Source organism: Sceloporus undulatus, chromosome 9 (assembly GCF_019175285.1).
Source record: "Sceloporus undulatus isolate JIND9_A2432 ecotype Alabama chromosome 9, SceUnd_v1.1, whole genome shotgun sequence".
Taxonomy (NCBI): Eukaryota; Metazoa; Chordata; class Lepidosauria; order Squamata; family Phrynosomatidae; genus Sceloporus; species Sceloporus undulatus.
In genome coordinates, this window is record NC_056530.1 from 287,308 (window position 1) to 303,578 (window position 16,271).

Below are 16,271 nucleotides of genomic sequence, written 5' to 3' on the forward strand. Positions count from 1 at the left end.
CCAACACCCAAACCACTACACTTCGTGGAAAGGTGTTTGGACTTCAAAGTCATGCAGTAAAGTAAGTGTGTGTGTGTGTGTGTGTGTGTGTGTGTAAGTTGTGAGGTCTTCATTGTGCTTATGATGTGTAGAGCACACTCTTAATGCTCATCTGGAGTCTTGTCACAGGCATGCAAGCCCTTCAGATTAGAAATCCTGAAAGGCAATGAAACGAAAGAAAAGGGAGTATCTGTTTACAGTAAGTTTGTGTGCATTATTGTGAAGGTAGTGCATATAACATAGTGCCATGCCTGTCTTCATATTTAATGAGTTGGCGGCTCAGCAGAAACCTGTTTGAACTTGGCAGGAGTTTGTTTAAAACCATACTTATGGACACTCCTAGAAAACGGAAGATGTTCTTGGTGTTTCAAGGCAGAGCTATAAAAAGTTGTTTTTGACACTAACCTTATCCTAAGGCTTGCCAGAAACTTGCCAGCTTGTCGACAAAATGAGTGTTGTATAATTTCGCATCCACCTTGCACTGTCCCTGTCCCTCTGGTTCTTAAAAGAGCCTGTTTTTCTTTTAATATAAGAGCACACCACCAACAACAGTAGTGTTCACTAGAAATCACTATGACTGCTGTCTAAACCTATATTAACATTAAAACTTCGATAATGGAAACCTTGAGGATCATCGACTGCCCAGCTCTGGTCTTGCAAACTCAGGGCTGTGGCTTCCTTTATCCACCTGTAATGTGTGTTTGTGTATGTATGTTCCTTCAGGTTACTTGTGAAGAAGTGGGTGCCAACTGACCAGAGGGGGACCCAGTACTGGCTTGCTCTTTGGTGCTTAACAGTGATTCGAAATGTAGTCAATGGCTGACTTTAGCAGCCATTTCACTTAACAGAAAACCTCTAGAGTTATTAGCCCCCTTGAAAGGGATTTTTAGCTATTGTACAGAACTTCAGTTCCAGAAGAATGGTGTCTGGGAGAGACACTACCTGTACAAACCATTTTTTAGTTTTCATCTTAAATTTGGGATGCCTCTCCATGTATGCTGTCAGAAGCAAGCAAAACTTGGGACATGTTTCGATCTTGTTAGAAAAATTAATTTTGTCCTTCTTATTTATTTATATAAGTATCTGTTTACTTCTTCTGAGCCCACCACGGGATGTGAAACAGACAGAACATTATTTAAAACATTAGATACAGATAGAGAAAACCAATAAAATCATCATTTAACAAATGGTTTGTCATGTCTCTCCCACACACCTTTCTTCTAGAACTGAGGTTCTGTGAAATAGCTAATAGTTCCTTTCAAGGAGACAAATAACTCTAGAGCAGTGGTTCTCAACCTCCGGTCCTCCAGATGTTTTTGACTTCATCTCCCAGATTCCCTCATCATTGGCCATGCTAGCAAAGGCTTCTGGGTGCTGAAGTCCAAAACAGCTGGAGGATTGAGAACCTCTGCTCTAAAGCTTTTATGTTAAGTGAGATGGCTTCCAGAACATCAGGAAGGGTGCCACCAACCCAACTTTCCTTGGTGGAAGTCCTGCATCCAGGATGTCTCTACAGAGAAAGCCCTGCCAAGCATCTTCACTAACCTGGTCTCTTGGTGGGACATGCAACTGAGGTGTTATTCAACGTCATTGATGTAGTGATGTAAATCATCTCAATCATGCATTCTGGATTTGTTATTCACACTATGGAACCGCATCGATGCGCATTTCTGTGAGTTCTGTTGCTCACATGTGAAGCACTCAAAGGTGGAGTCGATAATACTAATGCATTCAGAACACATTCGAGGCATGCAGTTTTTTATTCTGGGTCTATTCGCATCGGTTATTCATGCTACTAATGATGCGGATCTTTTTGAAAAACTCAGGGGGAAAATTGATATCGATTATCCTGGATTAAGTGGGAGTTTTGGCAGCCCCGCTCCCCAAAAAACCCCTTAATCCAATGCATTTGGCATGTGTGTGAACAATGGGGATTCAACTTGGATTCATCCTGGATTATCGTCACTTCTGAATAACCCCAAGTTCTCAACTAAGGGTTCTCAACATCTTGACATGAGAGGGATTAAAACATGAGATTATCCCCCCATGCCCATCTATTTTCCCCCCTTCCAGTTTCTGGATTTGCCTCCTCTTGAAATTTGCTAATGCAGAGCATTTTCTTCAGTTTGATAGCCTGCCCAGATTTATCAGGTTTTTTAATGTTTTCTTGGGAGGTGAGTAAATCCATTTGCGGTCTCCATCCAAATTCCACGGAGGCCTTGACATTTGGATGTGTTGAAACCCAGCAGCCCTTTCCTGCTGCTGCTAGAAGAGACAGACTCAGAAACTGGGTGTGAAATTCAGTGGGTGACAAGACTAATTGAACACAAGCTTTCAATTATTAGCCTGCATTAACAGACTTTTGCATTTTATCCCTTTACATTGCTTGCTCTGTGTCAGATGGTTAAGTCCTCCAGTTGTAAGGAAGGAGTGAGCCTTCCTAGAAACAATATTCAGTACATATTAAGGGATGGGGATTATATCAACCTCCAAATGCTGGCAGTTTCTAACTCCCATCATCCCCTTAACAGGGTTGATGGGAGTTGCAGTCTAACCATATCAGAGGTTCCACACATAGCCCATAATAAAATAAAATGAGATACTATTTTAAAAAAACATTTTGATCATGTATAATTTCATTTCCATGAGAAAACATTTCATGGCAAGGTTGTTGGTCTTTGAAAACTTGTTTAGATGTTTTCCTCACCTGTGTACTTTTGGTAAGAAAACAAAAAACATCTGGTGCCACAATGCTCAATAAGGAATTGCCGCTGTTTATAGGGCAACTGTATTAGCTAAAAAGTGTTAATCTGTTAAATGGTGTGCAATTAATTGATTACTCTTGAGAGCCGATTAATGGAAGCTTTTTTGTTAGGACTTGTCTGCCTTTTTCCTTATTGTTATAAAAGGTGGAAACTGGAGAGGTACCTCCTTGTCAGACGTGAACAAATTCAGAACTGGTCATCAGCAACAAGTCCAGGATTTGTGAAACCATGAAACATGGCAGAACCATTGTTCTGACACTCCTACTTGTAAAAGGGGGATGTTATGGTGATGAAAGACGTTTGCATTCTTTATGCTTCTAACCCACTTCAGCATTGTTCTTCTATTTTTCTTATAATCCTGTCTATGTATTTGCTTTTTAGCTTGCTGTAATGTAGTTAAGCCAGGAATCCACTAGTGAACTTTCCAATGGATCTCATCACTCTCAGATGGATCAATTTACTCTGAAAACAGGCAGCCGGAGCAAGAGGAGAGAAGGGTTCAACTCCTCCAGACTAAGGGGAAACAGCTCCCATCGAGGAGTTTATCAGACAAGGGGAATTGGAAGTATAATCCGATGGCAATCTGAACGCAATCATTGCGTGATAACCCACTACATGCAAATTCGGGCGATGGGAAGTCAGTCCGAACGCAATCATGTGGTTTCACATTATTGCGTGATAGACTGCCACATGCAAATTTGGGCAATGGCATGCTATTTTCGGGCAATGGGAAGCCAGTTCGAACGCAATGCGCATTCACGTAATTGCGCTAAACTAGCAACTTTAAGTGAATGCGTTCTGGCCCCACTTTCTTTTCCTTTGAATTTAAGAGAAATTTCTCCCATTTGATAAACTCCCCAGGTAGAAAAAGCTATTAATGAGGAAGAACACATAAGTTAGAAGAGGGTGAAACAGTTTACTTTTGCCTGAGCCTACAGGGAAGGGTGAGATTCCAGCTCCTCTTATCCTCTTCCTTCCCCTCCCCAGGTTAATTACTACAAACTTAGTTTTTTGTGGGTTTTTCGGACTATGTGGCCATATTCTGGAAGAATTTATTCCTGATGTTTCGCTTGCATTTGTGGCTGGCAGAGTTTCTTGGAAGATGCCAGCCACAAATGCAGGCAAAACATCAGGAATAAATTGTTCCATAACATATCCGCATAGCCCCCAAAACCCACAAAAACTATGGATGCCGGCCATGAAAGCCTTTAACATCACAGGAGTGCAAACTACTTTTGGACTCTGTTTGCAGCAATGGAAGTAACCTGAGGACAGAAAAGGGAGAGTGGGAGGAAGAGAAAGAAACTGGGACATTTTAAAAGCGGCTGATAAAGTGGGATGGCAGAAGATTAATTGGGAGTGTCCCTGTCTACTCAGGACTCTTGAAGAGTACGATGCGCACACCGCAGTCCTTTGCTTCAGATCATAATGTTCTCTACTTGCAGAAGTCTGGAAGTCCTTTTTGTTGCAAAGCACACTCAACTCTTGAGTGAAAGCCCCATGTCCAATTGTTTATTTCATTGCTTGCAACTTTATTTAATTGTTTGCAAATGGGAAATGTGGGTAACATACTGATTGCTATCCTCCCGTTACACCATCTATTTAGGCCTAGTATCATCGCTCCAATTTAGGTCATCACACTGTGTTGGACAACACTGCTGAACACACAGCCAGTCTTTGTGCGGTTTTCACCCAAATGATTGTAGCAGCAGCCAGCAGTTCAAAATATTTGCTGTTCCTTAGGACACACACACTAAAAAGAAGAAGAGGAGGAGGAGGAAAGTGTGCCTAATTCTGATTTCTGCCATCAGAGTAAATTGGAAATCAGCAGGCGCTTGTAGCTGTTGAAAAGGCAGCATGCAGAAGAGCCGGTTAGCTTGCTATCTCTCATCAGTCCTGAGTCCAAAAGCATCTGGGAAAATGCTTTTTTCCTATCAGCACAAAGTTGTTTCATTGCCTTTTGAAGCAGTTTTCATTGCTTTTAAAAAGATTTCTTTGGGTTTTGGCGCCTAACCATTTCCCATTAGCTTTTTGTACTAAATTTGCTTCTTGTCAGGCACCTGGATTGTTAAAAAGAAGAGTGTAACTTTGTGCAATCTGCTTTCAGGGTTGTGTTCCAGAAGGGTTGCATAACGTCATCCTATAGAGACGTGGTTTTCTTCTTATTTGGAGGAGGGACTAAGGCCTTGCCTGTCTATCCTGCAAAATCTTCTTTACTCAGAAGTCCTTTAGTGTTTCCCTCTGTTCCTGAAAATTTTGCATTAAAAATAAATCCAAAAAGGGTAGGAAAGAGAACTAAATTCTGCACAATCAGGTCTTGAAATCAGCTGCTATAGAAAGTCCTAGATACCCGAGCCTCAAACTGTACCCTCCAATATGTCACAGATGACAATAGGAACATGTGTGACCAACATCACGGTGTAGTCAAGACAGCAAAAGTTAGTAATGAGGGAGAGGCTGCTGTAGTTTGCTTTTGCTTAGGTCCACTGGGAAGGACAAGATTCTGCCTTCTCTTTTCTTCCTCCTGCTGAGTAAGCTGTGTGCAAACTATTTTTCTACTTATAGTTCAGTTTGAAGCAACTGAGGTAAGCTGAGAGCAAAGCGGGAGGATGAAAGAGAAACTGCGACATTTTAAAAGCATCTGAAAAAGTGGGACAACAGAATGACTCCCAAATCAAGTCAGTTGGAGAATATGATTAAATAGAGACAAAGCCAGTTTCCATATGAAAAAAAAAGATTTAACTTGAAACTCAGGGGCTCGACAGACTACTCAGAAACAGCGGATTGGAGGCTCCTGTTTTAACTCCGGAGGGACACCGCAGCAGCCAAACCACACGGCATCCCTCCAGAGTAAAAAGGACCTGCGAAAAGCAGGTTTGTTTTGTGGCACTCTGCACATGCCATGACCGCACCTGTCATGCATCCATGACATAAGCACAGCACCTGGAGCTGCAGATGCTGCGCCGCAATTGCGTCATACACGTGCACCCTGTATGGACGGTGCCGCATAAAGATGGCACCATCCATACATGCTAGGGTTCTGGAGTGTGCGGATGCTGAACGCTCCAGAACCCTGGAATTGGCCACAGGCTGCCGCAAACCATGTGAAGGGGCCTCAGTTCTGTTTTGTTATGCCTTTCCCTTTTGTCCATGAATAGGAGGCAGGCAGTGTATCCACTGTTTTGAGCTGAAACACAAATGTTGTCGCTTCCTGATGCCATCTTTCATTTATAAGCTTCCTGTATTTTCCAATTGCTTCTTTACAACTACTTTTTCTTACTCTGCACAAGTCTGTTTAGAATGGAAGATGGGACAGCAGCATAATGCCTTTTGCCTGGTAGAATTAGGCACTGGAAGTCCCCCGCATTTCTGGCGTGTCCCTAATACAACCGCCACCCCAAGCCTTTGGGATCTGAAGATTCCTCATTGGACTCATTGCTGGATGAGATCATCCCTCCAAATTGCGTATGAGGAATTTTTGGGAATCTTTTCTGAGAATATTGTGGTAATGGTGGTTTCTGACCATCCTGGGGCCATAGAATAATTCCCCCTTGAATTCTTGGGCTCTCAATAATAAAGGTTAATAAGCATGCTTGTGTGTTTGAACGGCTTACATGTGATATCTTGTCAGGAAAGAAAATTATAGCTATCCACACCTTTGGATAGCATCTCAACAGCGGAAGAGCATTTTAAAAAGAGAGATAACATTCTTTTTTGTTTTAATGTTCCAAAGCTTATGAGTTCAGCAGTCATGAGAAAAAATGTAGCCTCTGGTCATTTGGAACCCCTTAAAAGAGATTAAGCCTAGATGTTGGATTGCAAAGCAAATTGGGAGCATGGTAATGAGATATTCCATCTTTGAATAGCTGGAGATTAGCATAGCTGGGACTTTGAGGCTGCGTGTTTGCGTCCAACGTAGGAGGAGCTCTTGCTTTGCACGTATACTTTGCACAAAGCGCTGGTGGATCAAAGTCTGCCAGACAAGCTGAAAGCATGTAGTTCACATATGCAACTTTACAGCGTATTGGACCTAATCATTAGAAAAGACAGTGATGCTTGGAAATGTAGAGAGCAGTAGAAAGAGAGGAAGGCTGTTCGATTAGGGAGGCGACAGACCTAAACCTAAAGGACCTGAGCAGGGCAGTTGAGGACAGGGCATCCTGGAGATGTCGCTTTGACAGGGTCGCCATGAGTCGAAGTCGACTCGAGGGCAGCTAACAACAACAAGGGCTAGACTATATGTAAGTGAATTGTGAACTGCTGCAGATTTTCATACATTTTCACCCATATTTAATGCTCCCCACTTTCCTGCTCTAATTTGTATCTGTTCATATCTATTCGCCCTCTCTCTGCTGAAAATGTACAGCCCTCCGAATCCATGCACATACGTTCAATAATACATATCTTTGCATACACTCAGGTAAAAACTATGAATCCTTTTTCTGTGCAGTTTTGAACCCACTCCCCCCACCGCAAAGAAGCTTGAGCTCCTCCAAATCGTATGGAGCAGGATCACATTTAATTCGAATGGAATAGGAGTATTTTAATTGTCTAGACAAGCTTTAGATGCAGCTGACCAAGCTTGTTACCTCTGGGTTTGCCAGACACAGGGCTGACTCCTCCATTGGCTGCAGTTGTTTCTGGCACAGTGAGAATGGGAAGGGCTGCTGCACTTGGGCTAACCCAACCTGGCTGACTTGCTTGTAAAGCCAAGGTGGCTCCCTCTATACAGTACTTGCTTCTCCTTCTCTTTAACTCATCCTCCTGGCTAACTTTTCTGAGGTAGCCTGCTACAGCCACAGCCTTTCCAAGCAGTTGCAGAGTACCCTGCTGAGGCCAATAAGCAGGTGAGTTATCTTTCCTCTTCTTCAGCATCGCTGGCTGTACTGATATCTCCTGCGGTTTTCTTATCCCCCTAGCTTTCATTGAATGTATCAGCAAGCTCTTCCCTAGTGAGTCCCTCCAGCTGTTTCCACTATCTGTTTCACCGTCCTGGTGCAAGAAGAACCCCATTTAGAAAAGGGAGAAAGTGCCCAGTGATTGAGAAATTGCTTTGGGATGAGCGATAAGTAGTAGCAACAGGGGTATTGTAGTTGGGAATGCTTACTGCAAAGGAGTACGTATGCCTATGGAAAACTAAATGTTAGGAATGAAAATCAACATGAATTTTTCAGGAACGATTTGTCAGCTGAACGTTTTGTTTCCTGCTGGCTGCTGCTTGTAAGACTTTCCCAGAAAAATCCATGTGGATTTTCCATCCCCGCTGCCATTTCTTACATGTATTCCTCCATCTAAATCATCTCAAAAGTGTTCCTGTGGAGGGAAGCATACCTTGACTCTGAACACATGCACAACCTCTTTCAGAGAGTTCAGCTCCTTGCCTCTTTTTTCATTTATTTAATATTTTCATGCCTTACCTCCCACCATATTTCAGTGTAGTTTGTAATAACAAGGGGAAGCCTTCCTTCTTGCAATAATGATGAAAGCAGAAAGGAGTGGCGGGGGGCACTAGAAAACGGTGCCAGTCATTCAGAAAGTTGTTCTAGGTGAGGCATTGAAACCTTTTGCAACCCAGGCTCCTAATTTTAGCTTGAAAAGGTTCTCAAGAGCCATAATCCAGAAGCAGACAGAGCCATATGTATCAGTGTAGCAGGCTGTCGCTGATCACTGCAGCTGCTTGAGCCTCTTTCGCTATAGTGGAGCTTCTAGGTAGCTGGATGCCTAGCTAGCAACATGTTAGGGCCTTGGATGCAGGTGCTGTCTTCAGGGAAAGAGGATAGGAAGAGGTAAGAACCTTAGGAAGAGCAACAAAATAAGGAGACAGCTCAAAGGAAGTACAGTAGACATGGAGGAGGAGACTCTGCACCAGGCAACAGGTTCTTTTCACCACAGCCCTAGTCATAGGCAATGAAATTTCTCCAGGGAGAGGATTGAGAGCACCATGAAGCCAGCAGCTCATCTCTTTTCTCTATAATCAAGCTGAGGCCAAGCAGAAGGGAGGCCAGGTGCTCAAGAGACAACTAGACAGGAGCCTGGCCAAATAATCCTCCTAGTTTTTTGGAAGACAGATATAAGCCCAAGAAAGGAACATTGGCTGGTAACCCTTGAGACCAGCGCAGCTCACCAAACCATTGCCTAGCCTTGGCTGCCCTGCTTCTCAGGAGCTACTCCAGGACAGAACCCAGTTCTGTTTGGTTCTCCTAATGATGTGGCGCCCGTGGTCTGAGGAACTCTGGTCTTTTATAGATGGTAAATAGAACAAGAGGATGCTGTTAGAACAGGATATGGGAATGGTACCCAAATGGCAAAGAGGTCAGACAAGGCTGCATTCTATCATCCTATTTGTTCAACTTGTCTGCAGAAAATATTGTACACAGGGTAGGTTTAGACTCAGAAGAAGGTGGAGCTAAGATAGGAGGAAGGCGCATCAAGAACCTACGATATGCAAGCAATATCATACAGTGCGCCCGTGTTATATGCAGGTCGCCTTACGCAGCTTCCAGCATACACTGGAAGCCGCGCTGGAAGAAATGACACCGCGCACCGGAAAGAGTAATGGAGTGTGCACAGTCCTTGGGCAACGCAGGCTCTTCGGCTTAAAAACAGAGATGAGCGCCAACCCCTACAGTTGGTTATGACTAGACATTCATGTCAAGGGACTACTCTTACCTTTTACCTATGAATAACCCACTTGCCAATGAATCCAGAATCTCTTCTGCTGAGTAGTGCTATAAGGGACTCTTGCATGATCTTTTTAAATACTTGCTGATAGTTCACACAGAACAAAACTGAAGCCCAATAGGCTTGACCAGTCGCTATGAAGAATGTGCAGAAACCTCTGCAACATTTGGGACTCATATAACCATCAGTATGAAAAAGCAGAATATGACAACACTTGGTTTCACCGGCTGCAGTAACTGGAGGGATTTCAGCCCCACGAGTTCAGTAGCATCACAGTGCGTGACCTGATATAATTTGACATTTTCCCCCCTGTGTTTATCCATGAAGTATCTGAACCAATATGTTGACTCTGCTCCAACTACTGCTTCTGTTCAAATGGCTGATAGAGTTTTGAACTTTATTAAAACACGTGTCTGGAGTCTGTGCTAAGCTTATGGAAAGAATTACACCTTGCCGTGAATGTGTTAGCTTGGTGTTCACTTTACAACGGCTAAAGCATCTGGTCAAAGTTTCCACTGTAAATCCAGTATTTTCAGGGGTTTTAAGCTTGGCTAATAAAAATTTTAAAATATGAACATTGTATTTGAGACTTGGCTAAAAGAGGGTTTTTTGTGTGTCTAAGCCTTCTGGTGTTTGAAATTTTAAAAAAATAAATCGGCTAAAATTCTTTTGATCCAATATAAAGCAAGGGTTAGTAAAAGGAGGAAAAGGAGAGAGTTAAGGGGATCTTCTTTTGAAAGAAACATTCCTTATTTTCTCATTTTAAAACCCAAACTTGTGTTTGGAGGGCTGTTCTTTGAAGAGCTGTTGTGTAAGAGCAGAAGTTTTCCAAGCACTGTATTATGTCCAAAAAAGTGGGTTATACGGTTTCCAGTGAATCATCCTAGCCTGGCGAAGCTCCCATAGACTGTACTATAGGAGCTGCATATTATTTAGCCTACTTGTTAAAGTGGCAGTTCAGCAAACCTCATGAAGGCATTATGGGTTCATAGAGAGACTTCCAACATTGCCTGGGGCTGTGTTCAGAATTGAGTGGTGGTTACTACAGCTTCTGGCTTTCTGAAATATGAAAAGGAGATATTGTATGTGCATTCTGTTTGGGGCAATACTTTTCATGCAGCTGAAAGCTGCCATGTTCATGTGGGCAGAGTCCTCAGAGTAAGTCCATGAATGGTCTTGGCTTCACCAGAGGGAAAACATGCGCTCCAGCCCAGAGCTGATAGCTTCTGTCATTTTGGCAGTATGGCACATGTCTTCCAGCACATGTCATGCTCAGGGGCCATCGATAACCCAGCTTTAAAAACACTTCAGGAAGAATTTGCTCAGTGTAGTGAGGTATCAAGGCTGTATCCACACTGCAGAAATAATCCAGTTTGACGCCACTTAAACTGCCATGGCTCAATGCTGTAGAATTCTAGGAGTTGCAGTTTGTTGTGGCACCAGAGCTCTCTGACAGAGAAGGCTACATGTCTCACAAAACTACAGTTCCCCAAATTTTGTAGCATTGAGTGTGCGCCAAAGGTGTGCTTCAGTCCTTAAGACAGGGGTGTGGTATTGGCGCAGCTTTTGGACTCTTAGGACGCATGCATCATTTAAACAGCATACCTCCAAAGTGACCCGAAGCAGCTTTATTTTGGCCTGTCTGTTTGGGCCCTTTAATTGCCATGGCTCAATGCTGTTGAATTCTAGGAGTTGCAGTTTGTTGTGGCACCAGAGCTCTCTGATAGAGAAGGCTAAATGTCGCACAAAACTACAGTTCCCCAAATTCTGTAGCATTGAGTGTGGTGTCAAACTGGATTATTTCTGCAGTGTGGATGCAGCCAAGGTGGAGAGATTAATAAAACAAGTTTGGCACATCAGGGCTCCTTGGTCACCTTGTTGCCCTTGGCGTACAGTATTAGAATGAGGGCATGAAGTTTTGAAAGCATCTTTGTGTGTTTTTGCTGACATCCTTACGCCCATAAAAACAGCTGGCCTCCTGGAAGGCCCCTTTGAATAGCTTATGGGACGTAGCAGACCAGAAAACACTGGCACCTCGGTTGTGGCATCCCCTCCCTCTGGAGGCCTGGTTGGTGCCAACGTTTGAATCATTTCGGCGCCAAGTTAAAACTGGGCTTTTATTAAAGCCTTTGGGCGAAACTGATTTTGTCCAGGCTGCACATGTTTTATAGTTGTGTTATTCAAGATTGTTCTAACCAGTTTTAAATCGAAATACTGTTTAATTTATTTTTAGTCATGTAAAATTTTGTAATTATTTATTAAGTTAATTGTACTGTAAGCCACCCTGATATCTATGGTTAAAGGGTGGGATATACATATCTTAATAAATAAATGTTACCCAGTATACCTGGGCAGACTGTCAGCTACAGTCTTGTAAGCCGCCTTGATCATGCAATTGGAAAGGCGGGATATAAATAAAAATTATTATTATTATTATTATTACAGTCCTTTTTCCCAACACTTCTTTCTTGCACCTGGTATGAAAATTCAGAGACATAGCCATGCTAGTCTGGAATATCTGTATGAAAAGGGATATTGTAGCACCTTTGAGAATGAGTGAAAGAAGTTGTAGCATAAATTTTCATAGACTTGGCCTACTTCCCCAGAGGCATGGAGTGACCTAGTGCCTTTATAACCAAAGTATATGAACGGGATGGTCCCTCCAGAGCATGAGTTCACTCCATGCCTCTGAGGAAGCAGACCAAATCAATGAAAGCTTATGTTACAACTTCTTTTGCTCAGTTAGGCTGCATCCACACTACAGAAATGATCCAGCCAGACACCGCTTTAACTGCTGCGGCTCAGTGCCATGGAATCCTGGGAGCTATGTTTTGTGGGACATTTAACCTTCTCTGTCAGAGAGCTCTGGTGCCACAAGAAACGACAGTCCCCAGGATTCCATAGTAATGAGCCATGGCAGTTAAAGGGCTCAAACAGATAGGCCAAAATAAAGCTGCTTCGGGTCACTTTGGAGGTATGCTGTTTAAATGATGCATGCGTCCTCAGAGTCCGAAAGCTGCGCCAATACCACGCCCCTGTCCTAAGGACTGGAGCACACCTTTGGCGCGGCTTCTGGCCTCTTAAGATGTGTGTGTGTCACTGGTTCCCAATGTCCAGGGAAAAGGTGGTACCCAGAGACCCAGGTGGTTGTTCCTACTGTACGGATCCCACTTGCAAAGGGAAGAGAAGTCAAGGAGGGAGAAAAAGAAAACACTGTAGAGGAAAAACTTGAGTTATATTTTTGAAAAGGGGTTAATGGACAAAACAGGAGGAAAATGGTCACATGCTTTAAACCCACAAAATCCCTTAGTTAAATCTGGTCTTGTCAGTCATTCTTATAGGGCAAAGCGAGGGCAGGAAGAGGGGAGAGGCTGAGCTTATTCAAGGGGGAGCAGCTCAAGAAGGGCTCCCTGCGCCCGTGTTGCTGCTCACTTGTGTTGACAGTTTGCGTTCTCCATCCATCTGCAGGGCTTGTTCCTCATCTGGAGCGAGTGACAGACTGACTGGCAGAGGTAGGCCACTGCGCTGCGTTGAAGGTATGTGGCATGTAGTTACTTTCTTGTTTCATTGGCCCTGTTGATCAAAACGATCGCTGTTTGTTGACAATGAATCGCTGTTTTCTGAGGGCGAATCCAGACAGAACGGAGTGGGCCAGCTTGTTCATTGGCATTTGGAAAGTAGTTCCTTTTTAAAAAATAAATAAATGTGGTTTAAGAAGTATTTCTAATGGTATTTCAAGACTACCCCTCCCTCCTGTGCGTATTAATACCTTGGAAAACAGGTCCAAACCATACTAGCCCTGTGTGGATAATAATTAAACATGGATATTCATATTTAAAAATCCCACACACCATGATTTAGTTTGGGAAGATAAAGGCTTTACTTTGGAAAGCACATTTAGGAAGATGCTAACCAGAGAGGTCTTTGTCATTCTGCTTGTATGATGGCTCTAGAGCAGGGGTTTCCAACCTTTGATCCGCCAGCTGTTTTGGACTTCAACTCCCAGGAGCCTCTGCCAGCATGGTCAATGATGAAGGAGTCTAGGAACTGTAGTCCAAAACATCTGGAGACCCAAAGGTTGAGAACCGCTGTTCTAGAGGATAGGAAACTGGTTAGTTTGGTGAAATGCAGGCCATGGTTTGTGAAGCCATCTCACTGGTTTCACATCCTGGTTTACAGACATTGCTTAATCATGGCTTAAGAATTCAGACAATCATGCTTAACCATGGCCAAGCATGATCTCTTTCTCACATCACACCATGGATTTCATTTTGTGTAACTCTCATCTAATATAGCCTAATTTGCTGTGTTTACTTTTATTTACGGTGCTAACCTTGTATACTCTTGCCTCATTTAATCATCCCAAGTTCGTTCCACATGGCCTTTAGTGATTTAAAATTGCATTTTAGGATTTTTAAAGACTTTTTTTTTAATAAAAATTAAAGCGTATTTTAATGTGTGGTTTGAAATGTTCTCTGTCTGCGTACTTTTTAAATTGCTTTTATTTGTTCATCACCTTGGGAGCCTTGTGGGCTGGGAGGCCAATATAGAAATGTCTTAAATAAATAAATAAATAGTGGGGTTGTTTAAAAAAAAGGTTTTATCCTCTAAAAGTGCCAAAAAAATATGAGAGTGCATCTTCCTGAAAACTGTGAAGCAATGGATTTCCAGGATTGCAAGGGAGATGGTTAATGGACCTGAGCCAGCTTTGGGGAATGTATTGGTGCAGAGCGCAGACACATCCCACAGTGGCCTCTGGGAGACCTGGCTGGTTCACAGTGGCTAATATCTGACTCGTGAGACCTCTGAGGATGAAACACCTACTGAACAAACTTGAAGTTCCTAAGCCCCTTGAATATTTAAATCTATCACACCACATCTGTGAAAGGAAAAGCCCCGTGGCATATACAGTAGGAAATAAAAGGGTTTCTGTCTCGAGTGCGGTGGTAAGGATTAAGGGACGTGTGATCATTGAAAGATCTCCATGGAAGCAGGTGGGGAGGGGAAAGGGGAAATAGGATTAATGGATGCGGGGAAGAAAGCAAGCATGTGAGCCCAAAGAAGCGATCAGGGGTAGGGAGGCAGGAATATACTTTATAGGCCACATAATTGGAATTTGGAGCACTGATTACCATTGACCATAGCGTGGGCCTTAGAAGACAGTATGGAGCTCCAGAGCTGCTTTCCACCAACTAATGTACCGCCACCATGCATCTCATCTGGTAACGTCTGTTAAAGAAAACATGTAACAGGGTGTCTTTGCATTCATTTCTTTAAAAAAAAAGTCCTATTTGAGTTGAATTGCAAGTGAAAAATCTGTACACAGTGATATCATGGCACTTATTTAGCAGGAGTGAAACCAAAAAAGGTAAGGGCTAGAGGCAGCCATGCGGCTCTCCTGTGATGGCTGTTTAGGCCTGAAGTGATGTTCAGCTGGTGAATGATAATGGATAACTGGAAAGCATGCCATTTCAGCCAGGCATCACTATCTGGCACACTCGAGGCACCTGTTCATTGTTTAGATTTTTGTGGGTATTTTGGGCTATGTGGCCATGTTCTAGAAGAGTTTATTCCTGACATTTCGCAAACATCTGTGGCTGGCATCTTCAGAGGTGTTCATTGTTTGTTTAGAGTGCCTATTAAACCTTGCCTTCAGCCAAAAAAGCTTTCCAGAGGATATTACAATTACAGTTACCTTCCATATCTCAACCATCCATGGATTCAACCATACATAGTTTGAAAATATTAAAAATATGAATTCCAAAAAGCAAATCTTGACTTTGCCAAGGGACACCATTTTACTGTGCCGTTATATTTAATGAGACTTGAGCATCCACAAATTTTGGTATCAACGGGAAGTCTTGGAACCAAACCGCAGTGGATACCAATGACCCACTTTACTTAGCTTGGCAGTTCCCTGCTCGCAAGCTTGTAATATAAATAAGACAGGATACACAAGTAAAAGAGAACAGTGGGGTTAGGATCAAGTTCAACTATTCCTGGCTGCTCTCCTTGCCTTCAGAAGCCAAAGCAATGGCAGGTGGAACATGGAGGAAGAAGCTCTCACTAGCCACTGAGTTCCATGCAAAATAGATCTGTGCTTAGCTGGTCTCCTTCTCCGTCAGAGGCTAGAACAATGGATCACTTCTCATCATTTTGGCTAAGAGCAACTGTGCAGAGGCTAGAAGAATGGCAGCTGAAATATAGGAGGAGGGCCTATCATCAGCCTCTGAGGCTCAATCACAATGGAAATGTGTGTTACTGTTCTCCTTTGCCCTCATAGCCCAGAGCAGTGGCAGTTGGAACATGAAGGGAGGTGTCTCTAACCAGATGCTGAAGCCCACTAGCAAGATTGATGCCAGAGAGAGGGGCTATAGTGGTAGGGACATGCCTTACATGCAATGGGCCCCAGGTTCATTCCCCAGTGTCTCCAAATAGGGCTAGGAAAGAATCCTGCCTGCAATACGGAAGAGCTGCTGCTGTTATTGTTAACTGCCCTGGAGTCAACCCCAACTCATGGTGCCCCCGTATATGAGACATCTCCAAGATCCTCTATTCTTCACTGCTCTGCTTAGATTCTGTAAATTCAAGTCCATGACCTGCTTAATTAAGTCTATCCATCTGGTATCTGGTCTTCCTCATTCCTTCTACTATCTTCTACCTTTCCTAGGATTATTGTCTTTTCTAGTGATTGATGCCTTCTCATAATGTGGCCAAAGCATGCCAGATTCAGTTTGATCATCCTGGCTTCCAGGGAGATATTTGACAGCCAGCCAAAGCTGACAG

General features: G+C 43.2%; 1 protein-coding gene across 1 annotated transcript in view; it reads left to right on the plus strand.

The window, feature by feature from the left end:
* COL8A2 (collagen type VIII alpha 2 chain) overlaps positions 1–16,271 on the plus strand; it is a 131,991-nt gene that overhangs the window by 45,780 nt on the left and 69,940 nt on the right. The window contains exon 2 of the mRNA XM_042440607.1: positions 12,954–13,021. The gene's annotated coding sequence lies outside the window, so the exon portion shown is untranslated. The remainder of the gene's footprint in view (positions 1–12,953; positions 13,022–16,271) is intronic.